The following is a 15,234-nucleotide window of genomic DNA, read 5'->3' as shown; positions in this document are numbered from 1 at the left end:
TTCCTCCAGCTTTGCTCTCTTTCATGCAGAGAAGAAGCACTCCAACACTCTATTCAACTTAGCAGTGTTCACAGTGGATTCTGAAACACAGTCATCTCGTTTCACATAAAATGGAGTCTCTCCTTCATTAGATGCCTCCCTTGTGACCAACGTTAGCCAATCACATGAAAAATGCATACAAGCATTTACAATTTCAGTGAATTAAATTGCTATATTTAACACTCCTCCCCCTACTGAAAATAGGCTTGGGAGAAGTGCTTCATTGTAGCCCAATCAAATAGGTTGTGTTGTGTGTTTGTTGCCTTGTGTGTGTGTGGTACCCAAGACAGTTCCTCTGGTTTGCAAAGGTGTCAATAGGCCAAAAAGATTGGCAACCCCTTGTGTAGATAGACCCTATCTATATTCCAAATAGGGATCCGGGTGGCGCTGTGGGTTAAACCACAGAGCCTAGGACTTGCTGATCAGAAGGTTGGCGGTTTGAATCCCCATGACGGGGTGAGCTCACTGTTCCTGCTAACGTAGCAGTCTGAAAGCACATCAAAGTGCATATAGATAAATAGGTACTGCTCCGGCGGGAAGGTAAACAGCGTTTCCGTGCGCTGCTCTGGTTTGCCAGAAGCGGCTTAGTCATGCTGGCCACATGACCCAGAAGCTGTACGCCGGCTCCCTCGGCCAGTAAAGCGAGATGAGCGCTCCAACCCCAGAGTTGGCCACAACTGGACCTAATGGTCAGGGGTCCCTTTACCTATATTCCAAATCTATCCTATGATCACATGTGATGGCTCTCTGTACTCCACCAGAGGGGGCTGCTATATATGACTGACATCATTCTCCGTTATCTCAGGCAGGAGTGATTCTTTCACATCACCTGCTGCTACCTGATTATTTTGACCAGAGATGATGTTGTTGTTGTTGTTTAGTCGTTTAGTCGTGTCCGACTCTTCGTGACCCCATGGACCAGAGAACGCTAGGCACCTCTGTCCTCCACTGCCTCCCGCAGTTTGGTCAAACTCATGTTCATAGACTCAAGAACACTGTATCACCATCTCGTCCTCTGTTGCCCCCTTCTCCTTGTGCCCTCCATCTTTCCCAACATCAGGGTCTTCTCCAGGGAGTCTTCTCTTCTCATGAGGTGGCCAAAGTCTTGGAGCCTCAGCTTCAGGATCTGTCCTTCCAGTGAGCACTCAGGGCTGATTTCCTTCTGCCGCTTAAACCTGGGATCTTCTGTAGACAAAAGCACAAACTTTGGCCCTGAGCTATGGACCCTCTAGAGTGACAGCATAGGGTATGGTGCTCTTTTCTTAGTAAATTAAGACCTGATTCTAAGTTTTGTATTGGTTATAAAAGCTGCTGAATCTTTACAATACCACAAAATATAATGTTTACATACGCTTGTGTCTCAGATCAATGGGGCTAGATCTGCTGCTTCTTCCACTGGCAGCAGAAATGGAAATTGCCATTGTTCACGTTTTCATCCCAGGTCTTGAATGAGAACAAATCAAGTGAATATGATCGGCATTTGCGCACAACATGTATTCCTTTGAAAAAGCCGCACGTAGGGCTCATCCACACCTACCTTTTGGCCTGCGCTTTCTAGGCACAGCTCCCGGCTTTCCTAGTTTGTGTCAGAGGCTCCCCACCTCCACTTTTGTTTCACCCTGCCACTTTCCCCAGGAAAAGCTGCTCTCTAACGCTGAATCGGAACAAATGGCAATTCGAGTTTTCCAGTGGTAAAGAGCAGGGAACTTGCCAGGGCAAAAAAAAAAGGGGGGGGGAGCTTTAAAGTGCGGACCTGAGCCTAGAATGTAGCACAAGGGCAAGTGTGGATGAGCCAGGTGACAATGATTAAAAAAATAAATTATCAACTCTTGCTTTGATGTTTACATTGAAATTAAAGTTGCGAAAATAATGACATCATTACTTCAAATTACTAACTTGTGTACATTATGGAACCGATTATCTAAGTTGCCTTATGTGAGGCCAATGAGCTTGGCAGTGTGGACACGGGACGGGGCTTTCTGGGTGGTGGCCCCATGCCTGTGGAATTCACACCAGCCTATCAAGCCTTTCAATGAGGCCTGAAGACCCGTTTCTTTACCACTGTATGGTTGTATTGGTTTGGTGTTTTATATGGTGTTGCTGAGCTTATAATAATTTCATAGAGCTTACTGTACTTAAGAGTCTGGGTTCTATTGGTGGCTAATGTCATTGTTGGGTCTTACACTTTTATTTATTTATACATACAAGCATTTATATACCGCCCTCTCATAAAATATCAGGGTGGAGTAGAGAGCACCCTGCCAGCAATAGAACAGTGTTACGGTTGGTGTTTTATGGTTATAAATAGAAAGTTTATTATATATTTACTCGCTAAAAGCCATCTTGAGAGAGTCTTTTATATATATATATATATATATATATATATGGGTGGAAGCATAATTTTATATATATATATATATAAAATTTAAAAAATAATATCATTAAAAAATAATGTCAATAATAGGTCATTAGCTGACAAGTAAAGGGCCAAGATGCCATGTCTTCCCCCCTAGGGGTCTACTAGGGAGTACCTTTCAGGAGGCTTTTAATGGCTAATTTCCACAGTAGGCACAAATGTACAGTGGTACCTTGTGTTACGTACAATCCCCCTTACGAATGCTTTGGATTACGCACTCCGCTAACCTGGAAGTAGATGCCTCTTGTTGCAAACTTTGCCCCGGGATGTGAGCGAAAGCTGTGCTCCAGTGGCGTGGCAGCAGTGGGAGGCGCCATTAGTAAAAGCGCACCTCATGTTACGAGCGGTTTCCAGTTATGAACAGACCTCTGGAACCAATTAAGTTCGTAACCGGAGGTACCACTGTATAATGGAGAGGGTTCGGAACTGTGTGGTGCAGGTTGGGGAGAGATGTTGTGTCTGCTGGGTGAAAATATTGCCCCATTTCTTCCCAACTTTAGTGATTGTGGCCCATTTCATAATATTCCTTTTTCTGGTGATCTAATGGGGCAAATTCACTTCCTTGCCTTTCTTCATCTGCTCACAGGATTTTGCCACATGCATCCCAGATCACTGCAGCGCAGAATATTGACACATCTCCTATCCCCCGCTTTCCCTCCCCATATGAAGTGCCTCACACAACTCACTCATTCAACTTGTGAGGATTGTCTCACTTGGTTTAATTCGTATCCATGACATCATCGCATGCATCATTTATTATGACATGCTTTTTAACAGTCTTTGTTTGTTCTTTGGCCTTCTTGCTTGTGCCCACAGATGATTTTCATATGATAATTCTTTCCTTATTTTCCCCATTCCCCTTTTCTGCTCAGAAATAACTCCCCTTTTCTACCACATCGATGGCACTGGGAGAACATGCATGATTATTTGTCTTAAGCAGAAACAACAACTTTTGCTAAACCTCACATATACATCATTCATAATAATCATCCATCATAAGGTCTTTACATGTGTGCATGTCACCAGCTAATGATCATCCATGTTTTTTACCCCTCTTTTTTTGGAAAAAGTGTGTGTACAGAGTCTGAAGTGAGATCATCCCACATGTGTTGTCCCCCAGGTATGTCTAAAATGGAAAGTGAGCTTCACTTGTAATTGTGAGTATATAGGAACAGGCTATTTAATTGTAGCTTGACAATCAACTTGGATGATGTTCCCGCTAAATCATCGCTGACAAAAATATTTTGCTGAAATCCCTAAAGCCAAAGCACAGCTACACAAATAAATACTGTAGCAGAGCCTGACAGAAAGACATCCAGGCCAATCTCTTCCAGATGGCACTGATGGATGGCTTTGTGCTTCTATTTATTTGGTTTCCCAGGCAATGGTGTCTTGCCTTCACTGTCCATCACTTGATTAGTTTTGATCTGGAGGCTGACCTTGCGGTCTTTACAACACTAGGTGGGCAATTTGGTAGGTTTACTTCATGGATTGAGTTGGGTACCAGAGGCCAGCATTTAAAGCTTGATAGTTCATCCGCTTTATTGTCAGCATAAAGAGACTTTTTCCAGTTTGTGAGGTTTCTGAAGTGAATGGGACCTTACTGAACTTTGGCTAGACCATGGCCTGTTTTTAAAATTTGGATTAAACTGATTTGTCATGATTTTTAAAAATGGGGGGCTTTATTTATAGGAATACATCTACAAAAAAAGATATCCATGCCAAGTTTGGTGTTTTATATGATCTGGGGGGCTGAGATACCCAAAACAGTATTTCACAGTGATGGGTTATATCATATACAGTGGTACCTCTGGTTACAAACTTAATTCATTCTGGAGTTCCGTTCTTCACCTGAATGAAAACGTTCTTAACCCGAGGTACCACTTTAGCTAATAGGGCCTCCCGCTGCCACCCCGCTGCCAGCGCTCGATTTCTGTTCTCATCCTGAGGTAAAGTTCTTAACCCGAGGTACTACGTCCGGGTTAGCAGAGTCTGTAACCTGAAGTGTTTGTAACCCGAGGTGTTTGTAACTTGAGGTACCATGGTATACTCGAACTCAATCCATACTGGAAGTCCGTTCGACTTCCAAAACATTCGAAAAGCAAGGCACGGCTTCTGATTGGCTGATTGGTCTGGAAACAATACCGACAGCCAAAACGGATGTTTGGCTTCCAAAAAACGTTCACAAACCAGAACACTTCCAGGTTTGCTGCGTTCTGGAGCCGATTTGTTCATCAACTAAGCCGTTCAGGAACCAAAGTACCACTGTACAAGTAGCTGGCAAACAGCCTCAGTTGAATAAAGGGCATCTCTACTACTGTTTATCATTCTCCCACTGTAGACCCTTTGTCCTAGAATAAACTTGCCTTATATTATTTTGAAAGAAATGTGACATGACGTTAATGGGTAGGTCTCGTGTCACAACACAAAAAAGGTGGTGTAGACATGTTGCTGATCATTTTCCCACCCAAAGTGAGGTTGAGGCAGTCCCACCATTATCCAAAGCATTTCTTAGTTGGTGGAGCTTGCACAGGCGAATTTCCAGATGTTGAGTTCTCTCTCTCTCTCTCTCTCTCTCTCTCTCTCTCTCTCTCTCACACACACACACACACACAGAGAGAGAGAGAGAGAGAGAGAGAGAGACTTGTTCTTCCCCATGAAAAACCTGCATCCAGAACTTACTGCAGCTGTCATGTCAACAAAATGGGCTTGTGGTCTGTGTCCACTGCAGTTTTCAAATCATTCAGAGCGCATGCCAGTTGATCGATAAGGAACAAGCAACTTTTCCAAGATCGCTGCCTGCAGTTTAAAAAAATGTAAACAGATGAGAAGCAAAAACAGCCCTGTGCCATTTGTATAAATCTCCCCGAATCAAGTGATTATCCTGTCCCCAAATCCTTATTATCTGGGGCCACAATATGCATAGTTCTGTTAGTTCTAGAAAATAGAAAGTATATTGGATCCGGTTTGTTAGGGATAAGTGTATGTGGGAAAGGTATTATTTAAAAATGGAGGCTTTCTGCTTCCAGAGTACCAATGCTGGACTCATTTTAGTAAAAACAAAAAAAATTCCTTCCAGTAGCACCTTAAAGACCAACTAAGTTAGTTCTAGGTATGAGCTTTCGTGTGCATGCACACTTCTTCAGATACACTGAAACAGAAGTTTCCAGACCCTTCTATATAGTGAGAAGGTGGGGAGGGGTATTATTCAGAAGGGTGGTGGGAATGGGTGATTGGCAGATAGCTGTGATGAGCCTGTTGACGACTCTTAACGACTGCAATAGGTCTTACAGAAAAAAGCAAGGGGTTACATCAGTCATCATGTTACCCCTCCCCACCTTCTCACTGACCTTTAAAGCCCTAAATGGCCTCAGTCCAGTATACCTGAAGAAGCATCTCCATCCCCATCGTTCAGCCCGGACACTGAGATCCAGCGCTGAGGGTCTTCTGGCGGTTCCCTCATTGCGAGAAGTGAGGTTACAGGGAACCAGACAGAGGGCCTTCTCGGTAGTGGCACCCGCCCTGTGGAACACCCTCCCTTCAGATGTGAAGGAAATAAGCAGCTATCTTCCCTTTAAAAGATATCTGAAGGCAGCCCTGTTTAGGGAAGTTTTTAATATTTAATGCTGTATTGTTTTTAACACTTGATTGGAAGCCGCCCAGAGTGGCTGGGGAAACTCAGCCAGATTTGGGGGGGGGGGGTATAAATAATAAATTACTGTATTATCATCATCATCATCATCATCGAATAATACTGTGGAGTCGGAAGGGACCCTGAGGGTCATCTAGTCCAACCCCCTGCAATGCAGCTGTCTCATACGGGGATTGAATCTTCAACTTTGGCATCATTGGCATCATGCATGTCCAACAGGTAGATCATGATCTACTGGTAGATCGCAGAAGCAGTTTAATCATGCTGGCCACATGACCTGTCTGTGGAAAAACGCCGGCTCCCTCGGCCTGAAAGCAAGATGAGCACTGCAACCCCATTGTCATTCTTTGACTGGACTTAATTGTCCAGGGGTCCTTTACCTTTCACCTTTAGCTTTTTACAAGGCAGTATATTATCCGCTGTTGCCTTTGTCCATGGAGTTTTCTTGGCAGGGATACTGGAGTGGCTTGCCGGTTCCTCCTCCAGGAGGATCACGTTTGGTCAAAACTCTCCACTATGACCTGCTCATCTTGGGTGCCCTGCTCAGCATAGTTCATAGCTTCTCTGAGTTATTCAAGCCCCTTCGCCACGGCAAGGCAGTGAGAGCTGGACCATAAAGAAGGCTGATCGCCGAAGAATTGATGCTTTTGAATTATGGTGCTGGCGGAGACTCTTGAGAGTCCCATGGACTGCCAGAAGATCCAACCTATCCATTCTGAAGGAAATCAGCCCTGAGTGCTCACTGGAAGGACAGATCCTGAAGCTGAGGCTCCAAGACTTTGGCCACCTCATGAGAAGAGAAGACTCCCTGGAAAAGACCCTGATGTTGGGAAAATGGAGGGCACAAGGAGGAGACGACAGAGGACGAGATGGTGGGACAGTGTTCTTGAAGCTACCAGCATGAGTTTGACCAAATTGTGGGAGGCAGTGGAAGACAGGAGTGCCTGGCGTGCTCTGGTCCAGGGGGTCACGAAGAGTCAGACACAACTAAACGACTAAACAACAACAACAACATATTATCTGCTCTATTTTATCTACAGTGTTTTACCTACTGTCATTCTCTGTTGCTGGATTTTTATATTTTAATTGCAAGATGCTATGAAAATGTTATGTGCCGAAGGTGCAGGATAAAATTTTATAAATAACATTTATACAGTGGCTGGGCTGGAAGCTCCTACACAGGGAAGTGGTCTGAGTTGTGAACTGGAAGGAGGAAGTTAATACTGCTGTCTCAGAGATTGGATTCAGCCAGAGGCCAGTGGCTGCAACAGAAAATAATTTAGGTGGTACAAGAAGGGGCAAAGTATATTTCTATGTGGCCGAGCTGTTCCCATATGTTCTGAAACCAGCCCTGAGCACGCACCCTCTGCACAAATCACAGTGCAAAGACTACATTGCAGTTACTCGTGATAGTGCAACCGATTCAACCTTGTCAGGGACCAGAGTTTGGCAGGTGAATGGGGAGAGAATAACTGATACTTTAAGAATGTTTAAAATCAGCATCATGGACTGTCCAACGTTCTGTGCGGGTGTGCATAACTCTGAAGATGACTTTCATAGTATTTCTTCAAAACAGGTAATATAAGTTCACAGGGTGTGTGGTTAATACCTTTATCTAAAGGAGCCATTTCAAGTGGGGAGATATTCCAGGTGAAAAGAACTGAAGGATGCAGCAATATTATTATTATTATTATTATTATTATTATTATTATTATTATTATTTTGAGGAGCAGAACAACTTTCAGTATTGTAAGCATGAACACTGTTTTTGTACAGTAACACCGCCTGTTTTATTTTCAGTGTGGTAAAATGAGATCACAAGCAATGCTGGTATTTATTTGGATTTGAAGGCTTAACTGCATGGACAACCTTAGGTTAGCATTAGAGATGGGGAAACAGCTTGATTCAGGTTACCTTTAAAACTGAATTGATCCATTTTTCACTCTCCCAAACAATCTGAGAACTAAAACATAACCATCCTTTGGAATTCACCCTTATCTGAATTTTGCAATGCTGTTCTTCAGCCAAAGAATGCTTAAAGAAATGCAAATATTAGGTAAAAGTGTGCATAAAATGGATATATTCCTGGATATAAAATACAAAATGCATTGTTTTAGGAGAAATTGCTTCAATATGTAGGTTACCCAAAACTGCATTAAAAATGTGTTTATTGAGAGAACTTCACAGTAAAATGCTGGAGAATTTTCATGAGGTTTTTTTTTTTTTTAAAAAAAAAGAAAACCCACAAATTGCAGCAGAAATGTGGAGAACCAAATCTGAGAATAGAAAAACGAGAAACTGAGAGGACTCAAGTGGGGAAATCCTTCCATCTCTAATGAACATGAACATTTATTCTTGCCTTTATAATACAATAGACAATGAGTTTGTGTGATTTCTTTGTCTGCAGTTCTGTAATCAGGTGGCAGACTATTCTGCTCTTCAAAGGGGCGAACGTGATTGAAAAGTGATGTCTCCCTGAAGGGACATCCTATTCCCGCCACACTTCTCCTGGCTGGTATTGGCCATCTCAAGATTGTGCTCTGAAGGGCCTTCTGCTGTGAAAGCTCCCTTTCCAAACATGATACTAGAAAAATATAGCTTAGCAGCTCCTGCCTGCATATTTTTCAGATCCTAAATCTGAATTAAATTTCCTGCCACCTACAGCATGTGTGAAATTCAAAGCAGAGCCCTGCAGGCTATATTGCTTTGCTCCCCCGTGCTGGAAATGTGAGATGAAATTTAAAACAACAACAACAAAATAGTAGCAATAACGGAGAAGAATAAAGGAGGAATCTGGGCATCAAGCTTTTATTTCCCCCAAATTCAGTGGAATCCAAAATACATACAAGAAAGGCTCAGGAGGTGTTCATCTAATGAGGTTACCAAATGCAAACAAGTGCAGGGGGCAGAATCAAGGTTACTTTCTCTTTGAACATAACTTTGTGGTGGCCAAATAGTTAAAAATCCCTACAACACACCTTTTGTCTTTTGGGGGGCATTTTGCTTGAATGTGCCCCTCCTGCTTTCCCTCTAAACTAAGGTCAGTAAAGAGGAGTTCAGAGGACAGAACTGGTAGGCAAAGTGAGTTAAATCAGGCAAATGAAAATACAGACTAAAATGTCAGCCTAGAAAGGAGCTGTATCAGCTTTCAGAAGGTTTTCTCTATTTACTTAATCAAGCTTTCAGAAGCAAAATACAACCCACCTTATATCAGGGAATGGAATTTGCAAAATCAGGAATGTGTCTGATAATTAAGAAGTACCATCTAAAAGGCAAGGGTGAATAACCCCCAGTCGTGGACCCTGATCTAGTCCCCCAAGCAAAGTTTTTCTTACCCCCACAACTGCGCAGATTTGGGTGGCAGTAAAAAGACAAAAGACAAGAAATAAGCAGAGAGGGTCTCTGCTCAGACCAGTGCCCTGTTGGGGGTGTAAATCGTGTTGGTGAGTGAACTCCAGCCCTTGGGGTTCCTTTCTTCGTTTCAGCAGAGTTACTCAAAAAGTCTTCCTGCGTCTTCACAGCAGCAGCAGCAGTCCAGCCCTCTCTTGGTGAATTCCTGTGACAGGCATAACAACCTCAACCATCAAGTTATTCTTTATTATTTGCGTTACAGGTTGTATAACACTAAAAAAAAGGTAAAGGTAAAGGTCCCCTGACAAGTCCAGTCATGGACGGCTCATCTCGCGGTGCTCATCTCGCTCTATAAGTTGAGGGAGCCGGTGTTTGTCCGCAGACAGCTTCTAGGTCAAGTGCCCAGCATGACTAAGCTGCTTCTGGCGAACCGGAGCAGCGCACGGAAACACCGTTTACCTTCCCGCTGGAGCGGCACCTATTTATCTACTTGCACTTTGACATGCTTTTGAACTGCTAGGTTGGCAGGAGCAGGGACCAAGCAACGGGAGCTCACCCCATTGTGGGGATTTGAACCACTGACCTTCTGATCGGCAAGCCCAAGAGGCTCAGTGGTTTAGACCACAGCACCACCCACGTCCCTAACACTACTGGTCTATATATAAATAAGAAACATAGCTATACACAGATCTCTGCTCCCTTCGGCCTTCCTGCCAGAAAGACAGGCTGAGAGACTTTCACATATTCTCGCAGCCACACTGACTACATCACAGTCCGCCGCATCTCCTCCAGAAAGTCCCTGTTGCTGGGTTGTATTCTTGTTCCTAGGTGGATGTTGCAGTCATGCCTCAAGGATGTACCTACTTCAAGGCTGTGCTTCAGGGCTTGTTTCAAAAGCACCTGAAATGGGGCCTGAAAACAAACCAGAAGGCTTCACAAGTGAGAAAAGACCAGTAAGATCTGCTTATGATTCATGGTCCTAGTTAACACCTTTGCAGCCATATTTTGCACCAGGAAAGGGATGCTATTGGACCCATATTGCATAGCATGAGAGGTGGGCTTCAGTGCTCAAAAAGAGAGAGGTGGGGCCATACAAGGCTGTTAAAAATGTTCACTGTATATCTAATTCTAAAGTTATAATGAAAAGGCTGCTGCACTTCTCCTGTATCTTTTTTTTAATGCTGAAATTATTGAAAAATGTAAAATAAAATGTTGTAAGCCTAAACACATATGTATATTGTTAAAGTGATTATTACCATTATATTAACAGCGGTTACTTTAATTCTACTTAATATGGTTGGCTATTTTATTGTTTTAATACACGGCAATCATATTGTATTAGCGTTTTACTGGTCACTGCTTAAACCACCTTGGAAGAAGAAAATATTTAAATGTGTGCGTGTCGCAATCTTGTCTACAGACCCTCCAAGTGTCCCTGTTTTCCAAGGATGTCCCTGGTTTAGAGAAACTGTCCTGGTTTCTGAATTGATCCCCGAATGCTCCCCTTTTCCTTAGGACGTTCCTATTTTCATTGGAGAAATGTTGGAGGGTATGGAGTTATCTGACCCCTGAGCCGTCTGAAGGCAATCCCTGTATAGGGAAGGGTTTTTTGTTTTTTAAAAAAACATTTAACGTTTCATTATGTTATTGTATATGATGGAAGCTGCCCAGATTTGCTGGGTCAACCCAGTAAGATGTGTGGGGTATAAATAGTAAAATTATCATGATGGAACGGGACATCCCTATTTTCATTGGAGAAATGTTGGAGGGTATGTGTCTATGATTCCTTAGAAGTAAGCCCCTCTGTGTTTAAAGGGGTTTACACCATAGTAAGTGCTTTTAGGAGCTGGACTGAGCAATTGTTTGCAGCAGTTTGACAGGAAGTTGAGATATGCAGCCAGAAGGGTCTGTGTGGGCCCTGCTTTCATCTGACATCTTTGGCCAGGCAGCTGCTCTGCAGCTACACCCGCCGACAGACTTCCAGGACCCCTGAAGACCCTGTGTGTGCTCTGACTGCTTGTTCTCCTGATTTTGCTTAAGACGTCTGTTCCAGCTTTTTGGTACCTCCCTCTCTCCTAATCTCCTTCCTATTCATTGTCTTCCTCTGACTCCCTGCTTCTTTTCTCATCTCCCTTCTGGAATGGCCCCCTTTCCCCCCAAAAAACAGCCACATACCGTCCAACATTTCTCAACAATTGGGATGCGGGTGGCGCTGTGGGTTAAACCACAGAGCCTAGGACTTGCCGATCAGAAGGTTGGCAGTTCGAATCCCCACGACGGGGTGAGCTCCCGTTGTTCGGTCCTAGCTCCTGCCAACCTAGCAGTTTGAAAGCACGTCAAAGTGCAAGTAGATAAATAGGTACCGCTCTGGCGGGAAGGTAAACGACGTTTCCGTGCGCTGCTCTGGTTCGCCAGAAGCGGCTTAGTCATGCTGGCCACATGATCCGGAAGCTGTACGCCGGCTCCCTCGGCCAATAAAGCGAGATGAGCGCCACAACCCCAGTCGGTCACGACTGGATCTAATGGTCAGGGGTCCCTTTACCTTTACCTTATTCTAACAACAACAACAACATCCTGTCCATCTGACAGGGTTGCCCCAGCCACTCTGGGCAGCTTCCAAACATATAAAACATAACAAAACATTAAACATTAAAAAACTTCCCCATGCAGGGCTGCCTTCAGATGTCTTCTAAAAGTTGTATAGTTACTTATATCCTTAGCTCAGGGTTCTCACAACTCCATACCCTCCAAATTTCCATAGCCCTCAACATTTCTCTGATGAAAAGAGGGATGTCCTATTCCATCATCATCATCATCATCATCATCATCATCATCATCATCATACTCTGGGTGTCTTCCAACATATATAAAAACAATAAAACCATGTAGGGCTGCCTTCATATGCCTTCTAAAGGTTGTATAACACAGTTACAGCGGTGCCTCCGGTTACATACGCTTCAGGTTACAGACTCTGCTAATCCAGAAATAGTACCTTGGGTTAAGAACTTTGCTTCAGGATGAGAACAGAAATCGTGCTCTGGCGATTAAGCGGCAGCAGGAGGTCCCATTATCTAAAGTGGTGCTTCAGGTTAAGAACAGTTAAGAATGGACCTCCGGAACGAATTAAGTTCTTAACCTGAGGTACCACGGTACTTATCTCCTTTCGCTCAAAACCCAGCTATGTGTATCACCTAAAAGCACTAAGCACAAAGCAAAAATAATTCAGTTCCCAAACTGCATCTGGCTTTTAAAAAATGAATGTACAAATGAGCACAACTTCATTTTCACGTCGTAGCACTAACATGTGTTAACCACATGTTGCCTGGTTGCCCTTCCTTCTTTCTTTCTCTTTTTTTGTGTTTCTGTGTATAGCTGTATTTCTGCATGACATTCCAGCGCATGTAAGGCATTTCAAGGTACACCAAAACACATGAGGGATTATGTGTCTCTGTATTATTTGTGCTTCCAGGACATTCAAGGTATATTACACAGTGTTTGGACAATTGATTGTGAATATCCCATCAAGGCAAGACTTCATTGGTTCAGATTTTTTTTATTTCATACACCTTTTCATTGATATTTTACAGGCTTGATACTATAGCTGCTGCTTTTTTATAGCTTGTTTAAACAGTATTATTGCTTACCTATTTTTATGTGTTTCCCTGCAAAAGGCAGGGTCAAATAAATATGATACCCTACCTAAATAACAAGGGCATTGCTTCAGATTAAATGGTGAAAACCCAGAGCAGCACAGTAACATTTTTCTTTGTTATTACACAACAATTCACATACAATGCTTAAGGATGATATTTTGCATGGTGAGGACAAATGGACAGAAGGAAGTTTTCCTCCCTTTCTCATAATACTATAAGCTTTTTAAGAATTAGTACACAAATTTTGCTGCTGGCCGTCAAAGGTATGTTAAGTTGTGGGTGAACATATCAGACGACACAGCGATTCTTCAAACAGCTCTTGTTTATTCAGAGGCCAGAACAGAACTGAACCAAAGGGCTCAGTCAGCTTGCTTATATAGAGCTCCACTACAATGTAACTGTAATAATTTTCTAAAACTATCCAATCACTGAACATCACTTTCTATCCCTTATTCGCATAACTATCTACAGTATCCCCCTGCTGGCCCAGGGTGAGAACTTCAGCACATAACAAGGCACATCAACTGTGACTAAAGCAGAACCCAGATAGGGAGGTGAAACCCTGGCAACCATTATGGATAATACTGAACTAGAAGACCCAGTGATCTGACTCAGTCAAACACAGCTTCATGAAAACCTAAGAAGCAGGGGCTCCATCTCCTAAGTGTCAGGGACTGTGCTGAGGAGGCTGCACTGAGGAAGAATGATGGGAGCCACCCCCTCCCCTGATCCTGATCTCAAACCTTCCTAGGGGCAGGAGGACAGTATAGATTTGGAACAGTGGTTTGTAGAGGGGCATAGTTCAGAAGGCAGAAGCTGGGAAATACTGGATAGGGAACAGCTAGGAGAAGAAACCTTTTAATGAGGGTGAAAGAGGAGAGCGCAAAATATGGTCTGAAGCTCAACATCAAAAAAACAAAGATCATGGCCACTGGTCCCATCACCTCCTGGCAAATAGAAGGGGAAGAAATGGAGGTAGTGAGAGATTTTACTTTCTTGGGCTCAATGATCACTGCAGATGGTGACAGCAGCCACGAAATTAAAAGACGCCTGCTTCTTGGGAGAAGGGCAATGACAAGCCTAGACAGCATCTTGAGAAGTAGAGACATCACCTTGCCAACAAAGGTTCGTATAGTTAAAGCTATGGTTTTCCCAGTAGTGATGTATGGAAGTGAGAGCTGGACCATAAAGAAGGCTGATCGCCGAAGAATTGATGCTTTTGAATTATGGTGCTGGAGGAGACTCTTGAGAGTCCCATGGACTGCAAGAAGATCAAACCTCTCCATACTGAAGGAAATCAACCCTGAGTGCTCCCTGGAAGGACAGATTGTGAAGCTGAGACTCCAGTACTTTGGCCACCTCATGAGAAGAGAAGACTCCCTGGAAAAGACCCTGATGTTGGGAAAGATGGAGGGCACAAGGAGAAGGGGACGACAGAGGACGAGATGGTTGGATAGTGTTTTCGAGGTTACCAGCATGAGTTTGACCAAACTGCGGGAGGCAGTGGGGGACAGAGGTGCCTGGCGTTCTCTGGTCCATGGGGTCACGAAGAGTCGGACACGACTAAACGACTAAACAACAACAACAGGAGAAGAAAAACTAGAAGAGAGGGCTAACAGATTCACAGTCTCTGGACAGCATTCACCCCCCTTCTCCAAAAACACAGAGAGTGTTAAAATAGAAAGTTCAGAGGGTACAAGCTCAGATTACATTAGGAGTGATGTAGACTTATAGGGACGGGGGTGGGGAGTGAGCCTTAATTGGGAGCACTGCCATTTTTAGGTAGAAGTGTTCTTTTATCTCTCACTGTGATTATTAAAGAATATAACTGGTAAGACGTTCCTTTCGTTTGATCTTTTTATTTATTGCCACGGGGGAGGGAACCGATTCCCCAAAGCCTGACACATATTTTTGGGAGGGGGCCAACTCTTCCCCCAATGTTCAAAAGTGGTGGAGGAGGACAAGCATGGAGTTGAGCGCAGTGTGGCTTCAGTGACCGGCTCCTTCTCCTCCTTGTCCTTGTCAGGTGTGCGTGCAGGAGCCAGGCCCTGTGACCAGGACTGGGGCCTGCCTAAATTTGTTCTGGGGAGGCAAGGTGCGGCCTCACAGATGAGGCCGATTGG

At 43.8% G+C, this 15,234-nt stretch overlaps 2 long non-coding RNA genes across 2 annotated transcripts in view; one reads left to right on the top strand and one right to left on the bottom strand.

Annotated features, from left to right (window-relative positions):
- The window catches only part of LOC310835334, a 364,886-nt gene that overhangs the window by 324,085 nt on the left and 25,567 nt on the right, over window positions 1-15,234 (top strand). The window lies entirely within an intron of this gene.
- On the bottom strand, window positions 1,391-3,085 carry LOC310835409. The gene is made up of 3 exons (XR_014559648.1): window positions 3,040-3,085; window positions 1,577-1,745; window positions 1,391-1,482 (listed from the first exon to the last, which is right to left on the bottom strand). It is a non-coding gene; the product is annotated as an uncharacterized lncRNA (long non-coding RNA).

Source organism: Podarcis gaigeae (assembly GCF_964106915.1).
Source record: "Podarcis gaigeae genome assembly, chromosome: 17".
NCBI classification, from domain to species: domain Eukaryota; kingdom Metazoa; phylum Chordata; class Lepidosauria; order Squamata; family Lacertidae; genus Podarcis; species Podarcis gaigeae.
Note: the sequence above shows the minus strand (reverse complement) of the source record. Positions and strands in the feature narration are given on the sequence as shown.